At 44.6% G+C, this 17,517-nt stretch overlaps 29 non-coding genes across 29 annotated transcripts; all 29 read left to right on the top strand.

The window, feature by feature from the left end:
* The first annotated feature begins 223 nt into the window (after positions 1 to 223).
* LOC135478747 (U5 spliceosomal RNA) lies at positions 224 to 344 on the top strand. The gene has a single exon (XR_010445645.1). It is a non-coding gene; the product is annotated as a U5 spliceosomal RNA (small nuclear RNA).
* Positions 345 to 847: 503 nt separating this feature from the next.
* LOC135478887 (U5 spliceosomal RNA) lies at positions 848 to 967 on the top strand. The gene has a single exon (XR_010445777.1). It is a non-coding gene; the product is annotated as a U5 spliceosomal RNA (small nuclear RNA).
* Positions 968 to 1,471: 504 nt separating this feature from the next.
* LOC135478847 (U5 spliceosomal RNA) lies at positions 1,472 to 1,592 on the top strand. Its single transcript, XR_010445741.1, has one exon. It is a non-coding gene; the product is annotated as a U5 spliceosomal RNA (small nuclear RNA).
* Positions 1,593 to 2,095: 503 nt separating this feature from the next.
* On the top strand, positions 2,096 to 2,216 carry LOC135478718 (U5 spliceosomal RNA). The gene has a single exon (XR_010445618.1). It is a non-coding gene; the product is annotated as a U5 spliceosomal RNA (small nuclear RNA).
* A 503-nt stretch (positions 2,217 to 2,719) lies between these two features.
* On the top strand, positions 2,720 to 2,840 carry LOC135478746 (U5 spliceosomal RNA). Its single transcript, XR_010445644.1, has one exon. It is a non-coding gene; the product is annotated as a U5 spliceosomal RNA (small nuclear RNA).
* Positions 2,841 to 3,343: 503 nt separating this feature from the next.
* On the top strand, positions 3,344 to 3,464 carry LOC135478855 (U5 spliceosomal RNA). The gene has a single exon (XR_010445747.1). It is a non-coding gene; the product is annotated as a U5 spliceosomal RNA (small nuclear RNA).
* A 503-nt stretch (positions 3,465 to 3,967) lies between these two features.
* Positions 3,968 to 4,088, top strand: LOC135478739 (U5 spliceosomal RNA). Its single transcript, XR_010445638.1, has one exon. It is a non-coding gene; the product is annotated as a U5 spliceosomal RNA (small nuclear RNA).
* A 502-nt stretch (positions 4,089 to 4,590) lies between these two features.
* On the top strand, positions 4,591 to 4,711 carry LOC135478878 (U5 spliceosomal RNA). The gene has a single exon (XR_010445769.1). It is a non-coding gene; the product is annotated as a U5 spliceosomal RNA (small nuclear RNA).
* Positions 4,712 to 5,214: 503 nt separating this feature from the next.
* On the top strand, positions 5,215 to 5,335 carry LOC135478371 (U5 spliceosomal RNA). Its single transcript, XR_010445297.1, has one exon. It is a non-coding gene; the product is annotated as a U5 spliceosomal RNA (small nuclear RNA).
* Positions 5,336 to 5,838: 503 nt separating this feature from the next.
* LOC135478616 (U5 spliceosomal RNA) lies at positions 5,839 to 5,959 on the top strand. Its single transcript, XR_010445521.1, has one exon. It is a non-coding gene; the product is annotated as a U5 spliceosomal RNA (small nuclear RNA).
* Positions 5,960 to 6,462: 503 nt separating this feature from the next.
* Positions 6,463 to 6,583, top strand: LOC135478879 (U5 spliceosomal RNA). The gene has a single exon (XR_010445770.1). It is a non-coding gene; the product is annotated as a U5 spliceosomal RNA (small nuclear RNA).
* Positions 6,584 to 7,087: 504 nt separating this feature from the next.
* LOC135478745 (U5 spliceosomal RNA) lies at positions 7,088 to 7,208 on the top strand. The gene has a single exon (XR_010445643.1). It is a non-coding gene; the product is annotated as a U5 spliceosomal RNA (small nuclear RNA).
* Positions 7,209 to 7,711: 503 nt separating this feature from the next.
* Positions 7,712 to 7,832, top strand: LOC135478435 (U5 spliceosomal RNA). Its single transcript, XR_010445350.1, has one exon. It is a non-coding gene; the product is annotated as a U5 spliceosomal RNA (small nuclear RNA).
* A 503-nt stretch (positions 7,833 to 8,335) lies between these two features.
* On the top strand, positions 8,336 to 8,455 carry LOC135478886 (U5 spliceosomal RNA). The gene has a single exon (XR_010445776.1). It is a non-coding gene; the product is annotated as a U5 spliceosomal RNA (small nuclear RNA).
* Positions 8,456 to 8,960: 505 nt separating this feature from the next.
* On the top strand, positions 8,961 to 9,081 carry LOC135478615 (U5 spliceosomal RNA). The gene has a single exon (XR_010445520.1). It is a non-coding gene; the product is annotated as a U5 spliceosomal RNA (small nuclear RNA).
* Positions 9,082 to 9,584: 503 nt separating this feature from the next.
* LOC135478374 (U5 spliceosomal RNA) lies at positions 9,585 to 9,704 on the top strand. Its single transcript, XR_010445300.1, has one exon. It is a non-coding gene; the product is annotated as a U5 spliceosomal RNA (small nuclear RNA).
* Positions 9,705 to 9,739: 35 nt separating this feature from the next.
* Positions 9,740 to 9,860, top strand: LOC135478521 (U5 spliceosomal RNA). Its single transcript, XR_010445432.1, has one exon. It is a non-coding gene; the product is annotated as a U5 spliceosomal RNA (small nuclear RNA).
* Positions 9,861 to 10,363: 503 nt separating this feature from the next.
* LOC135478845 (U5 spliceosomal RNA) lies at positions 10,364 to 10,484 on the top strand. Its single transcript, XR_010445739.1, has one exon. It is a non-coding gene; the product is annotated as a U5 spliceosomal RNA (small nuclear RNA).
* A 503-nt stretch (positions 10,485 to 10,987) lies between these two features.
* LOC135478738 (U5 spliceosomal RNA) lies at positions 10,988 to 11,108 on the top strand. Its single transcript, XR_010445637.1, has one exon. It is a non-coding gene; the product is annotated as a U5 spliceosomal RNA (small nuclear RNA).
* Positions 11,109 to 11,610: 502 nt separating this feature from the next.
* LOC135478876 (U5 spliceosomal RNA) lies at positions 11,611 to 11,731 on the top strand. The gene has a single exon (XR_010445767.1). It is a non-coding gene; the product is annotated as a U5 spliceosomal RNA (small nuclear RNA).
* A 503-nt stretch (positions 11,732 to 12,234) lies between these two features.
* Positions 12,235 to 12,355, top strand: LOC135478368 (U5 spliceosomal RNA). Its single transcript, XR_010445294.1, has one exon. It is a non-coding gene; the product is annotated as a U5 spliceosomal RNA (small nuclear RNA).
* Positions 12,356 to 12,858: 503 nt separating this feature from the next.
* LOC135478882 (U5 spliceosomal RNA) lies at positions 12,859 to 12,979 on the top strand. The gene has a single exon (XR_010445773.1). It is a non-coding gene; the product is annotated as a U5 spliceosomal RNA (small nuclear RNA).
* Positions 12,980 to 13,482: 503 nt separating this feature from the next.
* On the top strand, positions 13,483 to 13,603 carry LOC135478817 (U5 spliceosomal RNA). The gene has a single exon (XR_010445713.1). It is a non-coding gene; the product is annotated as a U5 spliceosomal RNA (small nuclear RNA).
* Positions 13,604 to 14,106: 503 nt separating this feature from the next.
* LOC135478881 (U5 spliceosomal RNA) lies at positions 14,107 to 14,227 on the top strand. The gene has a single exon (XR_010445772.1). It is a non-coding gene; the product is annotated as a U5 spliceosomal RNA (small nuclear RNA).
* Positions 14,228 to 14,730: 503 nt separating this feature from the next.
* Positions 14,731 to 14,851, top strand: LOC135478815 (U5 spliceosomal RNA). The gene has a single exon (XR_010445711.1). It is a non-coding gene; the product is annotated as a U5 spliceosomal RNA (small nuclear RNA).
* A 503-nt stretch (positions 14,852 to 15,354) lies between these two features.
* On the top strand, positions 15,355 to 15,475 carry LOC135478614 (U5 spliceosomal RNA). Its single transcript, XR_010445519.1, has one exon. It is a non-coding gene; the product is annotated as a U5 spliceosomal RNA (small nuclear RNA).
* Positions 15,476 to 15,978: 503 nt separating this feature from the next.
* On the top strand, positions 15,979 to 16,099 carry LOC135478434 (U5 spliceosomal RNA). The gene has a single exon (XR_010445349.1). It is a non-coding gene; the product is annotated as a U5 spliceosomal RNA (small nuclear RNA).
* Positions 16,100 to 16,603: 504 nt separating this feature from the next.
* On the top strand, positions 16,604 to 16,724 carry LOC135478744 (U5 spliceosomal RNA). Its single transcript, XR_010445642.1, has one exon. It is a non-coding gene; the product is annotated as a U5 spliceosomal RNA (small nuclear RNA).
* A 503-nt stretch (positions 16,725 to 17,227) lies between these two features.
* LOC135478433 (U5 spliceosomal RNA) lies at positions 17,228 to 17,348 on the top strand. Its single transcript, XR_010445348.1, has one exon. It is a non-coding gene; the product is annotated as a U5 spliceosomal RNA (small nuclear RNA).
* Positions 17,349 to 17,517: the final 169 nt, after the last annotated feature.

Here is a 17,517-nt window from a genome sequence, read left to right as displayed (position 1 = left end):
TCGTCACAGACAGACGCTGTACACGCTTCCGGTCTTCATCAGCAAAGTCTGGTGTTTTTAAAAAATGAGGTTAAAATGCGCCAGCAATCTTCGGCTGTTGCAAGAGAAAAATTGAGCCAGCGGCCAATTAATTGAGGTAGGTACGTTATTGTTGAGCATAGTAAATCCCCCATCTCGTCCAGCGACCAGTTAGGTAGGTTTTACAGCAGCCACTGATGAAGACTAACTCTGGTTTCTCTTCAAATCCACGAATAAATCTTTCGCCTTTTACTAAAGATTTCCGTGGGGAGGAACATACTAATGAGTCTATAGACTACTTTTTGTCGTCCCGACCAGTCGGGACAATTTTCCAAATGAAAAACAAACATCAAATTGCCTAAAAGGAGTATCAAGTAGCATTGGTATATGGCAGAATTGCGCTGCCCTGCGGCACGGAGGCATTATTAGGAAGAGGTCGAATTGTCTTACAGCTGTACACATACAGCTCTAATAGTTTTGGACTATTTCCACGTGTCCCAGCGCATCACAAGCTAAGTTGGAGCACAACCGGGCCATTTACCGACGGTGGACGTCATGGACCTAACCCAGCGTGTTACTTACCCCGACCACCTATAACAATGACACAACGTCACAGACAGACGCTGTACACGCTTTCGGTCTACAGCAGCAAAGGCTGGTGTTTAAAAAAATGAGGTTATAATGCGCCACCAATCTTCAAATGGTAAGATAGACAAATTGAGCCAGCGGCCAATTAATTGAGGTAGGTACATTATTGTTGAGCATAGTAAATCCCCCATCTCGTCCAGCGACCAGTTAGGTAGGTTTTACAGCAGCCACTGATGAAGACTAACTCTGGTTTCTCTTCAAATCCACGAATAAATCTTTCGCCTTTTACTAAAGATTTCCGTGGGGAGGAACATACTAATGAGTCTATAGACTTTTTTTTGTCGTTCCGACCAGTCGGGAGAATTTTCCAAATGAAAAACAAACATCAAATTGCCTAAAAGGAGTATCAAGTAGCATTGGTATATGGCAGAATTGCGCTGCCCTGCGGCACGGAGGCATTATTAGGAAGAGGTCGAATTCTCTTACAGCTGTACACATACAGCTCTAAAAGTTTTGGACTTTTTCCACGTGTCCCAGCGCATCACAAGCTAAGTTGGAGCACAACCGGGTCATTCACCGACGGTAGATGTCATGGACCTAGCCCAGCGTGTTCCTTACCCCGACCACCTATAACAATGACACAACGTCACAGACAGACGTTGTAAACGCTTCCGGTCTTCATCAGCAAAGTCTGATGTTTTAAAAAATGAGGTTAAAATGCGCCAGCAAACTTCGGCTGTTGCAAGAGACAAATTGAGCCAGCGGCCAAGTAATTGAGGTAGGTACGTTATTGTTGCGCATAGTAAATCCCCCATCTCGTCCAGCGACCAGTTAGGTAGGTTTTACAGCAGCAACTGATGAAGACTAACTCTGGTTTCTCTTCAAATCCACGAATAAATCTTTCGCCTTTTACTAAAGATTCCCGTGGGGAGGAACATACTAATGAGTCTATAGACTATTTTTTGTCGTCCCGACCAGTCGGGACAATTTTCCAAATGAAAAACAAACATCAAATTGCCTAAAAGGAGTATCAAGTAGCATTGGTATATGACAGAATTGCGCTGCCTTGCGGCACGGAGGCATTATTAGGAAGAGGTCGAATTCTCTTACAGCTGTACACATACAGCTCTAAAAGTTTTGGACTATTTCCACGTGTTCCAGCTCATCACAGGCTAAGTTGGAACATAACCGGACCAATCACCGACGGTAGATGTCATGGACCTAGCCCAGCGTGTTCCTTACACCGACCACCTATAACAATGACACCTCGTCACAGACAGACGCTGTACACGCTTTCGGTCTACAGCAGCAAGGTCTGGTGTTTTAAAAAATGAGGTTATAATGCGCCTCTAATCTTCGAATGGTAAGATAGACAAATTGAGCCAGCGGCCAATTAATTGAGGTAGGTACATTATTGTTGAGCATAGTAAATCCCCCATCTCGTCCAGCGACCAGTTAGGTAGGTTTTACAGCAGCCACTGATGAAGACTAACTCTGGTTTCTCTTCAAATCAACGAATAAATCTTTCGCCTTTTACTAAAGATTTCCGTGGGGAGGAACATACTAATGAGTCTATAGACTATTTTTTGTCATTCCGACCAGTCGGGACAATTTTCCAAATGAAAAACAAACATCAAATTGCCTAAAAGGAGTATCAAGTAGCATTGGTATATGGCAGAATTGCGCTGCCCTGCGGCACGGAGGCATTATTAGGAAGAGGTCGAATTCTCTTACAGCTGTACACATACAGCTCTAAAAGTTTTGGACTATTTCCACGTGTCCCAGCGCATCACAGGCTAAGTTGGAACTTAACCGGGCCAATCACCGACGGTAGACGTCATGGACCTAGCCCAGCATGTTCCTTACCCCGACCGCGTACAACAATGACACCTCGTCACAGACAGACGCTGTACACGTTTCCGGTCTTCATCAGCAAAGGCTGGTGTTTTAAAAAATGAGGTTAAAATGCGCCTCCAATCTTCGGCTGTTGCAAGAGACAAATTGAGCCAACGGCCAATTAATTGAGGTAGGTACGTTATTGTTGCGCAGAGTAAATCCTTCATCTCGTCCAGCGACCAGTTAGGTAGGTTTTACAGCAGCCACTGATGAAGACTAACTCTGGTTTCTCTTCAAATCCACGAATAAATCTTTCGCCTTTTACTAAAGATTTCCGTGGGGAGGAACATACTAATGAGTCTATAGACTACTTTTTGTCGTCCCGACCAGTCGGGACAATTTTCCAAATGAAAAACAAACATCAAATTGCCTAAAAGGAGTATCAAGTAGCATTGGTATATGGCAGAATTGCGCTGCCCTGCGGCACGGAGGCATTATTAGGAAGAGGTCGAATTCTCTTACAGCTGTACACATACAGCTCTAAAAGTTTTGGACTATTTCCACGTGTCCCAGCGCATCACAGGCTAAGTTGGAACTTAACCGGGCCAATCACCGACGGTAGACGTCATGGACCTAGCCCAGCATGTTCCTTACCCCGACCGCGTACAACAATGACACCTCGTCACAGACAGACGCTGTACACGTTTCCGGTCTTCATCAGCAAAGTCTGGTGTTTTAAAAAATGAGGTTAAAATGCGCCTCCAATCTTCGGCTGTTGCAAGAGACAAATTGAGCCAGCGGCCAATTAATTGAGGTAGGTACGTTATTGTTGCGCAGAGTAAATCCTTCATCTCGTCCAGCGACCAGTTAGGTAGGTTTTACAGCAGCCACTGATGAAGACTAACTCTGGTTTCCCTTCAAATCCACGAATAAATCTTTCGCCTTTTACTAAAGATTTCCGTGGGGAGGAACATACTAATGAGTCTATAGACTATTTTTTGTCGTTCCGACCAGTCGGGACAGTTTTCCAAATGAAAAACAAACATCAAATTGCCTAAAAGGAGTATCAAGTAGCATTGGTATATGGCAGAATTGCGCTGCCCTGCCGCACGGAGGCACTATTAGGAAGAGGTCGAATTCTCTTACAGCTGTACACATACAGCTCTAAAAGTTTTGGACTATTTCCACGTGTCCCAGCGCATCACAAGCTAAGTTGGAGCACAACCGGGCCATTTACCGACGGTAGACGTCATGGACCTAACCCAGCGTGTTACTTACCCCGACCACCTATAACAATGACACAACGTCACAGACAGACGCTGTACACGCTTTCGGTCTACAGCAGCAAAGGCTGGTGTTTAAAAAAATGAGGTTTTTATGCGCCTCCAATCTTCGAATGGTAAGATAGACAAATTGAGCCAGCGGCCAATTAATTGAGGTAGGTACGTTATTGTTGCGCAGAGTAAATCTCCCATCTCGTCCAGCGACCAGTTAGATACGTTTCACAGCAGCCACTGATGAAGACTAACTCTGGTTTCTCTTCAAATCCACGAGTAAATCTTTCGCCTTTTACTAAAGATTTCCGTGGGGAGGAACATACTAATGAGTCTATAGACTATTTTTTGTCGTCCCGACCAGTCGGGACAATTTTCCAAATGAAAAACAAACATCAAATTGCCTAAAAGGAGTATCAAGTAGCATTGGTATATGGCAGAAATGCGCTGCCCTGCGGCACGGAGGCATTATTAGGAAGAGGTCGAATTCTCTTACAGCTGTACACATACAGCTCTAATAGTTTTGGACTATTTCCACGTGTCCCAGCGCATCACAAGCTAAGTTGGAGCACAACCGGGCCATTTACCGACGGTAGACGTCATGGACCTAACCCAGCGTGTTATTACCCCGACCACCTATAACAATGACACAACGTCACAGACAGACGCTGTACACGCTTTCGGTCTACAGCAGCAAAGGCTGGTGTTTTAAAAAATGAGGTTATAATGCGCCTCCAATCTTCGAAAGGTAAGATAGACAAATTGAGCCAGCGCCCAATTAATTGAGGTAGGTACATTATTGTTGAGCCTAGTAAATCCCCCATCTCGTCCAGCGACCAGTTAGGTAGGTTTTACAGCAGACACTGGTGAAGACTAACTCTGGTTTCTCTTCAAATCCACGAATAAATCTTTCGCCTTTTACTAAAGATTTGCGTGGGGAGGAACATACTAATGAGTCTATAGACTATTTTTTGTCGTCCCGACCAGTCGGGACAATTTTCCAAATAAAAAACAAACATTAAATTGCCTAAAAGGAGTATCAAGTAGCATTGGTATATGGCAGAATTGCGCTGCCCTGCGGCACGGAGGCATTATTAGGAAGAGGTCGAATACTCTTACAGCTGTACACATACAGCTCTAAAAGTTTTGGACTATTTCCTCGTGTTCCAGCGCATCACAGGCTAAGTTGGAACATAACCGTGCCAATCACCGACGGTAGACGTCATGGACCTAGCCCAGCGTGTTCCTTACCCCGACCGCCTACAACAATGACACCTCGTCACAGACAGACGCTGTACACGCTTCCGGTCTTCATCAGCAAAGGCTGGTGTTTTAAAAAATGAGGTTAAAGTGCGCCTCCAATCTTCGGCTTTTGCAAGAGACAAAATGAGCCAGCGGCCAATTAATTGAGGTAGGTACGTTATTGTTGCGCAGAGTAAATCTCCCATTTCGTCCAGCGACCAGTTAGATACGTTTCACAGCAGCCACTGATGAAGACTAACTCTGGTTTCTCTTCAAATCCACGAATAAATCTTTCGCCTTTTACTAACGATTTGCGTGGGGAGGAACATACTAATGAGTCTATAGACTATTTTTTGTCGGCCCGACCAGTCGGGACAATTTTCCAAATGAAAAACAAACATCAAATTGCCTAAAAGGAGTATTAAGTAGCATTGGTATATGGCAGAATTGCGCTGCCCTGCCGCACGGAGGCATTATTAGGAAGAGGTCGAATTCTTTTACAGCTGTACACATACAGCTCTAAAAGTTTTGGACTATTTCCACGTGTTCCAGCGCATCACAGGCTAAGTTGGAATATAACCGGGCCAATCACCGACGGTAGATGTCATGGACCTAGCCCAGCGTGTTCCTTACCCCGACCACCTAAAACAATGACACAACGTCACAGACAGACGTTGTAAACGCTTCCGGTCTTCATCAGCAAAGTCTGGTGTTTTAAAAAATGAGGTTAAAATGCGCCTTCAATCTTCGGCAGTTACAAGAGAAAAATTGAGCCAGCGGCCAATTAATTGAGGTAGGTACGTTATTGTTGCGCAGAGTAAATCTCGGATCTCGTCCAGCGACCAGTTAGATACGTTTCATAGCAGCCACTGATGAAGACTAACTCTGGTTTCTCTTCAAATCCACGAATAAATCTTTCGCCTTTTACTAAAGATTTCCGTGGGGAGGAACATACTAATGAGTCTATAGACTATTTTTTGTCGTTCCGACCAGTCGGGACAATTTTCCAAATGAAAAACAAACATTAAATTGCCTAAAAGGAGTATCAAGTAGCATTGGTATATGGCAGAATTGCGCTGCCCTGCGGCACGGAGGCATTATTAGGAAGAGGTCGAATTCTCTTACAGCTGTACACATACAGCTCTAATAGTTTTGGACTATTTCCACGTGTCCCAGCGCATCACAAGCAAAGTTGGAGCACAACCGGGCCATTTACCGACGGTAGACGTCATGCACCTAACCCAGCGTGTTACTTACACCGACCACCTATAACAATGACACAACGTCACAGACAGACGCTGTACACGCTTCCGGTCTTCATCAGCAAAGGCTGGTGTTTTAAAAAATGAGGTTAAAATGCGCATCCAATCTTCGGCTGTTGCAAGAGACAAATTGAGCCAGCGGCCAAGTAATTGAGGTAGGTACGTTATTGTTGAGCATAGTAAATCCCCCATCTCGTCCAGCGACCAGTTAGGTAGGTTTTACAGCAGCCACTGATGAAGACTAACTCTGGTTTCTCTTCAAATCCACGAATAAATCTTTCGCCTTTTACTAAACATTTCCGTGGGGAGGAACATACTAATGAGTCTATAGACTATTTTTTGTCGTCCCGACCAGTCGGGACAATTTTCCAAATGAAAAACAAACATCAAATTGCCTAAAAGGAGTATCAAGTAGCATTGGTATATGGCAGAATTGCGCTGCCCTGCGGCACGGAGGCATTATTAGGAAGAGGTCGAATTCTCTTACAGCTGTACACATACAGCTCTAAAAGTTTTGGACTATTTCCACGTGTTCCAGCGCATCACAGGCTAAGTTGGAACATAACTGGACCAATCACCGACGGTAGACGTCATGGACCTAGCCCAGCGTGTTCCTTACCCCGACCGCGTACAACAATGACACCTCGTCACAGACAGACGCTGTACACGCTTCCGGTCTTCATCAGCAAAGTCTGGTGTTTTTAAAAAATGAGGTTAAAATGCGCCAGCAATCTTCGGCTGTTGCAAGAGAAAAATTGAGCCAGCGGCCAATTAATTGAGGTAGGTACGTTATTGTTGAGCATAGTAAATCCCCCATCTCGTCCAGCGACCAGTTAGGTAGGTTTTACAGCAGCCACTGATGAAGACTAACTCTGGTTTCTCTTCAAATCCACGAATAAATCTTTCGCCTTTTACTAAAGATTTCCGTGGGGAGGAACATACTAATGAGTCTATAGACTACTTTTTGTCGTCCCGACCAGTCGGGACAATTTTCCAAATGAGAAACAAACATCAAATTGCCTAAAAGGAGTATCAAGTAGCATTGGTATATGGCAGAATTGCGCTGCCCTGCGGCACGGAGGCATTATTAGGAAGAGGTCGAATTCTCTTACAGCTGTACACATACAGCTCTAATAATTTTGGACTATTTCCACGTGTCCCAGCGCATCATAAGCTAAGTTGGAGCACAACCGGGCCATTTACCGACGGTAGACGTCATGGACCTAACCCAGCGTGTTACTTACACCGACCACCTATAACAATGACACCTCGTCACAGACAGACGCTGTACACGCTTTCGGTCTACAGCAGCAAAGTCTGGTGTTTTAAAAAATGAGGTTATAATGCGCCTCCAATCTTCGAATGGTAAGATAGACAAATTGAGCCAGCGGCCAATTAATTGAGGTAGGTACATTATTGTTGAGCATAGTAAATCCCCCATCTCGTCCAGCGACCAGTTAGGTAGGTTTTACAGCAGACACTGATGAAGACTAACTCTGGTTTCTCTTCAAATCCACGAATAAATCTTTCGCCTTTTACTAAAGATTTCCGTGGGGAGGAACATACTAATGAGTCTATAGACTATTTTTTGTCGTCCCGACCAGTCGGGACAATTTTCCAAATGAAAAACAAACATCAAATTGCCTAAAAGGAGTATCAAGTAGCATTGGTATATGGCAGAATTGCGCTGCCCTGCGGCACGGAGGCATTATTAGGAAGAGGTCGAATTGTCTTACATCTGTACACATACAGCTCTAATAGTTTTGGACTATTTCCACGTGTCCCAGCGCATCACAAGCTAAGTTGGAGCACAACCGGGCCATTTACCGACGGTGGACGTCATGGACCTAACCCAGCGTGTTACTTACCCCGACCACCTATAACAATGACACAACGTCACAGACAGACGCTGTACACGCTTTCGGTCTACAGCAGCAAAGGCTGGTGTTTAAAAAAATGAGGTTATAATGCGCCACCAATCTTCAAATGGTAAGATAGACAAATTGAGCCAGCGGCCAATTAATTGAGGTAGGTACATTATTGTTGAGCATAGTAAATCCCCCATCTCGTCCAGCGACCAGTTAGGTAGGTTTTACAGCAGCCACTGATGAAGACTAACTCTGGTTTCTCTTCAAATCCACGAATAAATCTTTCGCCTTTTACTAAAGATTTCCGTGGGGAGGAACATACTAATGAGTCTATAGACTTTTTTTTGTCGTTCCGACCAGTCGGGAGAATTTTCCAAATGAAAAACAAACATCAAATTGCCTAAAAGGAGTATCAAGTAGCATTGGTATATGGCAGAATTGCGCTGCCCTGCCGCACGGAGGCATTATTAGGAAGAGGTCGAATTCTCTTACAGCTGTACACATACAGCTCTAATAGTTTTGGACTATTTCCACGTGTCCCAGCGCATCACAAGCTAAGTTGGAGCACAACCGGGTCATTCACCGACGGTAGATGTCATAGAACTAGCCCAGCGTGTTACTTACCCCGACCACCTATAACATTGAGACAACGTCACAGACAGACGTTGTAAACCCTTCCGGTCTTCATCAGCAGAGGCTGGTGTTTTAAAAAAATGAGGTTAAAATGCGCCACCAATCTTCCGCTGTTGCAAGAGACAAATTGAGCCAGCGGCCAATTTATTGAGGTAGGTACGTTATTGTTGCGCATAGTAAATCCCCCATCTCGTCCAGCGACCAGTTGGGTAGGTTTCACAGCAGCAACTGATGAAGACTAACTCTGGTTTCTCTTCAAATCCACGAATAAATCTTTCGCCTTTTACTAAAGATTTCCGTGGGGAGGAACATACTAATGAGTCTATAGACTATTTTTTGTCGTTCCGACCAGTCGGGACAATTTTCCAAATGAAAAACAAACATCAAATTGCCTAAAAGGAGTGTCAAGTAGCATTGGTATATGGCAGAATTGCGCTGCCCTGCGGCACGGAGGCATTATTAGGAAGAGGTCGAATTCTCTTACAGCTGTACACATACAGCTCTAATAGTTTTGGACTATTTCCACGTGTCCCAGCGCATCACAAGCTAAGTTGGAGCACAACCGGGCCATTTACCGACGGTAGACGTCATGGACCTAACGCAGGGTGTTACTTACACCGACCACCTATAAAAATGACACAACGTCACAGACAGACGCTGTACACGCTTTCGGTCTACAGCAGCAAAGTCTGGTGTTTTAAAAAATGAGGTTATAATGCGCCTCCGATCTTCGAATGGTAAGATAGACAAATTGAGCCAGCGGCCAATTAATTGAGGTAGGTACGTTATTGTTGAGCATAGTAAATCCCCCATCTCGTCCAGCGACCAGTTAGGTAGGTTTTACAGCAGCAACTGATGAAGACTAACTCTGGTTTCTCTTCAAATCCACGAATAAATCTTTCGCCTTTTACTAAAGTTTCCCGTGGGGAGGACCATACTAATGAGTCTATAGACTATTTTTTGTCGCCCCGACCAGTCGGTAATGAAAATAGGTTTTACAGCAGCCACTGATGAAGACTAACTCTGGTTTCTCTTCAAATCCACGAATAAATCTTTCGCCTTTTACTAAAGATTTCCGTGGGGAGGAACATACTAATGAGTATATAGACTATTTTTTGTCGTCCCGACCAGTCGGGACAATTTTCCAAATGAAAAACAAACATCAAATTGCCTAAAAGGAGTATCAAGTAGCATTGGTATATGGCAGAATTGCGCTGCCCTGCGGCACGGAGGCATTATTAGGAAGAGGTCGAATTCTCTTACAGCTGTACACATACAGCTCTAAAAGTTTTGGACTTTTTCCACGTGTCCCAGCGCATCACAAGCTAAGTTGGAGCACAACCGGGTCATTCACCGACGGTAGATGTCATGGACCTAGCCCAGCGTGTTCCTTACCCCGACCACCTATAAAAATGACACAACGTCACAGACAGACGTTGTAAACGCTTCCGGTCTTCATCAGCAAAGTCTGATGTTTTAAAAAATGAGGTTAAAATGCGCCAGCAAACTTCGGCTGTTGCAAGAGACAAATTGAGCCAGCGGCCAAGTAATTGAGGTAGGTACGTTATTGTTGCGCATAGTAAATCCCCCATCTCGTCCAGCGACCAGTTAGGTAGGTTTTACAGCAGCAACTGATGAAGACTAACTCTGGTTTCTCTTCAAATCCACGAATAAATCTTTCGCCTTTTACTAAAGATTCCCGTGGGGAGGAACATACTAATGAGTCTATAGACTATTTTTTGTCGTCCCGACCAGTCGGGACAATTTTCCAAATGAAAAACAAACATCAAATTGCCTAAAAGGAGTATCAAGTAGCATTGGTATATGGCAGAATTGCGCTGCCCTGCCGCACGGAGGCACTATTAGGAAGAGGTCGAATTCTCTTACAGCTGTACACATACAGCTCTAAAAGTTTTGGACTATTTCCACGTGTCCCAGCGCATCACAAGCTAAGTTGGAGCACAACCGGGCCATTTACCGACGGTAGACGTCATGGACCTAACCCAGCGTGTTACTTACCCCGACCACCTATAACAATGACACAACGTCACAGACAGACGCTGTACACGCTTTCGGTCTACAGCAGCAAAGGCTGGTGTTTAAAAAAATGAGGTTTTTATGCGCCTCCAATCTTCGAATGGTAAGATAGACAAATTGAGCCAGCGGCCAATTAATTGAGGTAGGTACGTTATTGTTGCGCAGAGTAAATCTCCCATCTCGTCCAGCGACCAGTTAGATACGTTTCACAGCAGCCACTGATGAAGACTAACTCTGGTTTCTCTTCAAATCCACGAGTAAATCTTTCGCCTTTTACTAAAGATTTCCGTGGGGAGGAACATACTAATGAGTCTATAGACTATTTTTTGTCGTCCCGACCAGTCGGGACAATTTTCCAAATGAAAAACAAACATCAAATTGCCTAAAAGGAGTATCAAGTAGCATTGGTATATGGCAGAATTGCGCTGCCCTGCGGCACGGAGGCATTATTAGGAAGAGGTCGAATTCTCTTACAGCTGTACACATACAGCTCTAATAGTTTTGGACTATTTCCACGTGTCCCAGCGCATCACAAGCTAAGTTGGAGCACAACCGGGCCATTTACCGACGGTAGACGTCATGGACCTAACCCAGCGTGTTATTACCCCGACCACCTATAACAATGACACAACGTCACAGACAGACGCTGTACACGCTTTCGGTCTACAGCAGCAAAGGCTGGTGTTTTAAAAAATGAGGTTATAATGCGCCTCCAATCTTCGAAAGGTAAGATAGACAAATTGAGCCAGCGCCCAATTAATTGAGGTAGGTACATTATTGTTGAGCCTAGTAAATCCCCCATCTCGTCCAGCGACCAGTTAGGTAGGTTTTACAGCAGACACTGATGAAGACTAACTCTGGTTTCTCTTCAAATCCACGAATAAATCTTTCGCCTTTTACTAAAGATTTGCGTGGGGAGGAACATACTAATGAGTCTATAGACTATTTTTTGTCGTCCCGACCAGTCGGGACAATTTTCCAAATAAAAAACAAACATCAAATTGCCTAAAAGGAGTATCAAGTAGCATTGGTATATGGCAGAATTGCGCTGCCCTGCGGCACGGAGGCATTATTAGGAAGAGGTCGAATACTCTTACAGCTGTACACATACAGCTCTAAAAGTTTTGGACTATTTCCTCGTGTTCCAGCGCATTACAGGCTAAGTTGGAACATAACCGTGCCAATCACCGACGGTAGACGTCATGGACCTAGCCCAGCGTGTTCCTTACCCCGACCGCCTACAACAATGACACCTCGTCACAGACAGACGCTGTACACGCTTCCGGTCTTCATCAGCAAAGGCTGGTGTTTTAAAAAATGAGGTTAAAGTGCGCCTCCAATCTTCGGCTTTTGCAAGAGACAAAATGAGCCAGCGGCCAATTAATTGAGGTAGGTACGTTATTGTTGCGCAGAGTAAATCTCCCATTTCGTCCAGCGACCAGTTAGATACGTTTCACAGCAGCCACTGATGAAGACTAACTCTGGTTTCTCTTCAAATCCACGAATAAATCTTTCGCCTTTTACTAACGATTTGCGTGGGGAGGAACATACTAATGAGTCTATAGACTATTTTTTGTCGGCCCGACTAGTCGGGACAATTTTCCAAATGAAAAACAAACATCAAATTGCCTAAAAGGAGTATTAAGTAGCATTGGTATATGGCAGAATTGCGCTGCCCTGCCGCACGGAGGCATTATTAGGAAGAGGTCGAATTCTTTTACAGCTGTACACATACAGCTCTAAAAGTTTTGGACTATTTCCACGTGTCCCAGCGCATAACAGGCTAAGTTGGAACATAACCGGGCCAATCACCGACGGTAGACGTCATGGACCTAGCCCAGCATGTTCCTTACCCCGACCGCGTACAACAATGACACCTCGTCACAGACAGACGCTGTACACGCTTCCGGTCTTCATCAGCAAAGTCTGGTGTTTTAAAAAATGAGGTTAAAATGCGCCTCCAATCTTCGGCTGTTGCAAGAGACAAATTGAGCCAGCGGCCAATTAATTGAGGTAGGTACGTTATTGTTGCGCAGAGTAAATCCTTCATCTCGTCCAGCGACCAGTTAGGTAGGTTTTACAGCAGCCACTGATGAAGACTAACTCTGGTTTCCCTTCAAATCCACGAATAAATCTTTCGCCTTTTACTAAAGATTTCCGTGGGGAGGAACATACTAATGAGTCTATAGACTATTTTTTGTCGTTCTGACCAGTCGGGACAGTTTTCCAAATGAAAAACAAACATCAAATTGCCTAAAAGGAGTATCAAGTAGCATTGGTATATGGTAGAATTGCGCTGCCCTGCCGCACGGAGGCACTATTAGGAAGAGGTCGAATTCTCTTACAGCTGTACACATACAGCTCTAAAAGTTTTGGACTATTTCCACGTGTCCCAGCGCATCACAAGCTAAGTTGGAGCACAACCGGGCCATTTACCGACGGTAGACGTCATGGACCTAACCCAGCGTGTTACTTACCCCGACCACCTATAACAATGACACAACGTCACAGACAGACGCTGTACACGCTTTCGGTCTACAGCAGCAAAGGCTGGTGTTTTAAAAAATGAGGTTTTTATGCGCCTCCAATCTTCGAATGGTAAGATAGACAAATTGAGCCAGCGGCCAGTTAATTGAGGTAGGTACGTTATTGTTGCGCAGAGTAAATCTCCCATCTCGTCCAGCGACCAGTTAGATACGTTTCACAGCAGCCACTAATGAAGACTAACTCTGGTTTCTCTTCAAATCCACCAATAAATCTTTCGCCTTTTACTAAAGATTTCCGTGGGGAGGAACATACTAATGAGTCTATAGACTATTTTTTGTCGTCCCGACCAGTCGGGACAATTTTCCAAATGAAAAACAAACATCAAATTGCCTAAAAGGAGTATCAAGTAGCATTGGTATATGGCAGAATTGCGCTGCCCTGCCGCACGGAGGCATTATTAGGAAGAGGTCGAATACTCATACAGCTGTACACATACAGCTCTAAAAGTTTTGGACTATTTCCACGTGTTCCAGCGCATCACAGGCTAACTTGGAACATAAGCGGGCCAATCTCCGACGGTAGACGTCATGGACCTAGCCCAGCGTGTTCCTTACCCCGACCGCCTACAACAATGACACCTCGTCACAGACAGACGCTGTACACGCTTCCGGTCTTCATCAGCAAAGGCTGGTGTTTTAAAAAATGAGGTTAAAATGCGCCTCCAATCTTCGGCTGTTGCAAGAGACAAATTGAGCCAGCGGCCAATTAATTGAGGTAGGTACGTTATTGTTGCGCAGAGTAAATCCTTCATCTCGTCCAGCGACCAGTTAGGTAGGTTTTACAGCAGCCACTGATGAAGACTAACTCTGGTTTCCCTTCAAATCCACGAATAAATCTTTCGCCTTTTACTAAAGATTTCCGTGGGGAGGAACATACTAATGAGTCTATAGACTATTTTTTGTCGTTCTGACCAGTCGGGACAGTTTTCCAAATGAAAAACAAACATCAAATTGCCTAAAAGGAGTATCAAGTAGCATTGGTATATGGTAGAATTGCGCTGCCCTGCCGCACGGAGGCACTATTAGGAAGAGGTCGAATTCTCTTACAGCTGTACACATACAGCTCTAAAAGTTTTGGACTATTTCCACGTGTCCCAGCGCATCACAAGCTAAGTTGGAGCACAACCGGGCCATTTACCGACGGTAGACGTCATGGACCTAACCCAGCGTGTTACTTACCCCGACCACCTATAACAATGACACAACGTCACAGACAGACGCTGTACACGCTTTCGGTCTACAGCAGCAAAGGCTGGTGTTTTAAAAAATGAGGTTTTTATGCGCCTCCAATCTTCGAATGGTAAGATAGACAAATTGAGCCAGCGGCCAGTTAATTGAGGTAGGTACGTTATTGTTGCGCAGAGTAAATCTCCCATCTCGTCCAGCGACCAGTTAGATACGTTTCACAGCAGCCACTAATGAAGACTAACTCTGGTTTCTCTTCAAATCCACCAATAAATCTTTCGCCTTTTACTAAAGATTTCCGTGGGGAGGAACATACTAATGAGTCTATAGACTATTTTTTGTCGTCCCGACCAGTCGGGACAATTTTCCAAATGAAAAACAAACATCAAATTGCCTAAAAGGAGTATCAAGTAGCATTGGTATATGGCAGAATTGCGCTGCCCTGCCGCACGGAGGCATTATTAGGAAGAGGTCGAATACTCATACAGCTGTACACATACAGCTCTAAAAGTTTTGGACTATTTCCACGTGTTCCAGCGCATCACAGGCTAACTTGGAACATAAGCGGGCCAATCTCCGACGGTAGACGTCATGGACCTAGCCCAGCGTGTTCCTTACCCCGACCGCCTACAACAATGACACCTCGTCACAGACAGACGCTGTACACGCTTCCGGTCTTCATCAGCAAAGGCTGGTGTTTTAAAAAATGAGGTTAAAATGCGCCTCCAATCTTCGGCTGTTGCAAGAGACAAATTGAGCCAGCGGCCAATTAATTGAGGTAGGTACGTTATTGTTGCGCAGAGTAAATCTCGGATCTCGTCCAGCGACCAGTTAGATACGTTTTATAGAAGCCACTGATGAAGACTAACTCTGGTTTCTCTTCAAATCCACGAATAAATCTTTCGCCTTTTACTAAAGATTTCCGTGGGGAGGAACATACTAATGAGTCTATAGACTATTTTTTGTCGTTCCGACCAGTCGGGACAATTTTCCAAATGAAAAACAAACATTAAATTGCCTAAAAGGAGTATCAAGTAGCATTGGTATATGGCAGAATTGCGCTGCCCTGCGGCACGGAGGCATTATTAGGAAGAGGTCGAATTCTCTTACAGCTGTACACATACAGCTCTAATAGTTTTGGACTATTTCCACGTGTCCCAGCGCATCACAAGCTAAGTTGGAGCACAACCGGGCCATTTACCGACGGTAGACGTCATGCACCTAACCCAGCGTGTTACTTACACCGACCACCTATAACAATGACACAACGTCACAGACAGACGCTGTACACGCTTCCGGTCTTCATCAGCAAAGGCTGGTGTTTTAAAAAATGAGGTTAAAATGCGCATCCAGTCTTCGGCTGTTGCAAGAGACAAATTGAGCCAGCGGCCAAGTAATTGAGGTAGGTACGTTATTGTTGAGCATAGTAAATCCCCCATCTCGTCCAGCGACCAGTTAGGTAGGTTTTACAGCAGCCACTGATGAAGACTAACTCTGGTTTCTCTTCAAATCCACGAATAAATCTTTCGCCTTTTACTAAAGATTTCCGTGGGGAGGAACATACTAATGAGTCTATAGACTATTTTTTGTCGTCCCGACCAGTCGGGACAATTTTCCAAATGAAAAACAAACATCAAATTGCCTAAAAGGAGTATCAAGTAGCATTGGTATATGGCAGAATTGCGCTGCCCTGCGGCACGGAGGCATTATTAGGAAGAGGTCGAATTCTCTTACAGCTGTACACATACAGCTCTAAAAGTTTTGGACTATTTCCACGTGTTCCAGCGCATCACAGGCTAAGTTGGAACATAACTGGACCAATCACCGACGGTAGACGTCATGGACCTAGCCCAGCGTGTTCCTTACCCCGACCGCGTACAACAATGACACCTCGTCACAGACAGACGCTGTACACGCTTCCGGTCTTCATCAGCAAAGTCTGGTGTTTTTAAAAAATGAGGTTAAAATGCGCCAGCAATCTTCGGCTGTTGCAAGAGAAAAATTGAGCCAGCGGCCAATTAATTGAGGTAGGTACGTTATTGTTGAGCATAGTAAATCCCCCATCTCGTCCAGCGACCAGTTAGGTAGGTTTTACAGCAGCCACTGATGAAGACTAACTCTGGTTTCTCTTCAAATCCACGAATAAATCTTTCGCCTTTTACTAAAGATTTCCGTGGGGAGGAACATACTAATGAGTCTATAGACTACTTTTTGTCGTCCCGACCAGTCGGGACAATTTTCCAAATGAAAAACAAACATCAAATTGCCTAAAAGGAGTATCAAGTAGCATTGGTATATGGCAGAATTGCGCTGCCCTGCCGCACGGAGGCATTATTAGGAAGAGGTCGAATTCTCTTACAGCTGTACACATACAGCTCTAATAATTTTGGACTATTTCCACGTGTCCCAGCGCATCATAAGCTAAGTTGGAGCACAACCGGGCCATTTACCAACGGTAGACGTCATGGACCTAACCCAGCGTGTTACTTACACCGACCACCTATAACAATGACACCTCGTCACAGACAGACGCTGTACACGCTTTCGGTCTACAGCAGCAAAGTCTGGTGTTTTAAAAAATGAGGTTATAATGCGCCTCCAATCTTCGAATGGTAAGATAGACAAATTGAGCCAGCGGCCAATTAATTGAGGTAGGTACATTATTGTTGAGCATAGTAAATCCCCCATCTCGTCCAGCGACCAGTTAGGTAGGTTTTACAGCAGGCACTGATGAAGACTAACTCTGGTTTCTCTTCAAATCCACGAATAAATCTTTCGCCTTTTACTAAAGATTTCCGTGGGGAGGAACATACTAATGAGTCTATAGACTATTTTTTGTCGTCCCGACCAGTCGGGACAATTTTCCAAATGAAAAACAAACATCAAATTGCCTAAAAGGAGTATCAAGTAGCATTGGTATATGGCAGAATTGCGCTGCCCTGCGGCACGGAGGCATTATTAGGAAGAGGTCGAATTGTCTTACATCTGTACACATACAGCTCTAATAGTTTTGGACTATTTCCACGTG

The sequence above is a fragment of the Liolophura sinensis genome, chromosome 11, assembly GCF_032854445.1.
Source record: "Liolophura sinensis isolate JHLJ2023 chromosome 11, CUHK_Ljap_v2, whole genome shotgun sequence".
NCBI classification, from domain to species: Eukaryota; Metazoa; Mollusca; class Polyplacophora; order Chitonida; family Chitonidae; genus Liolophura; species Liolophura sinensis.
Note: the sequence above shows the minus strand (reverse complement) of the source record. Positions and strands in the feature narration are given on the sequence as shown.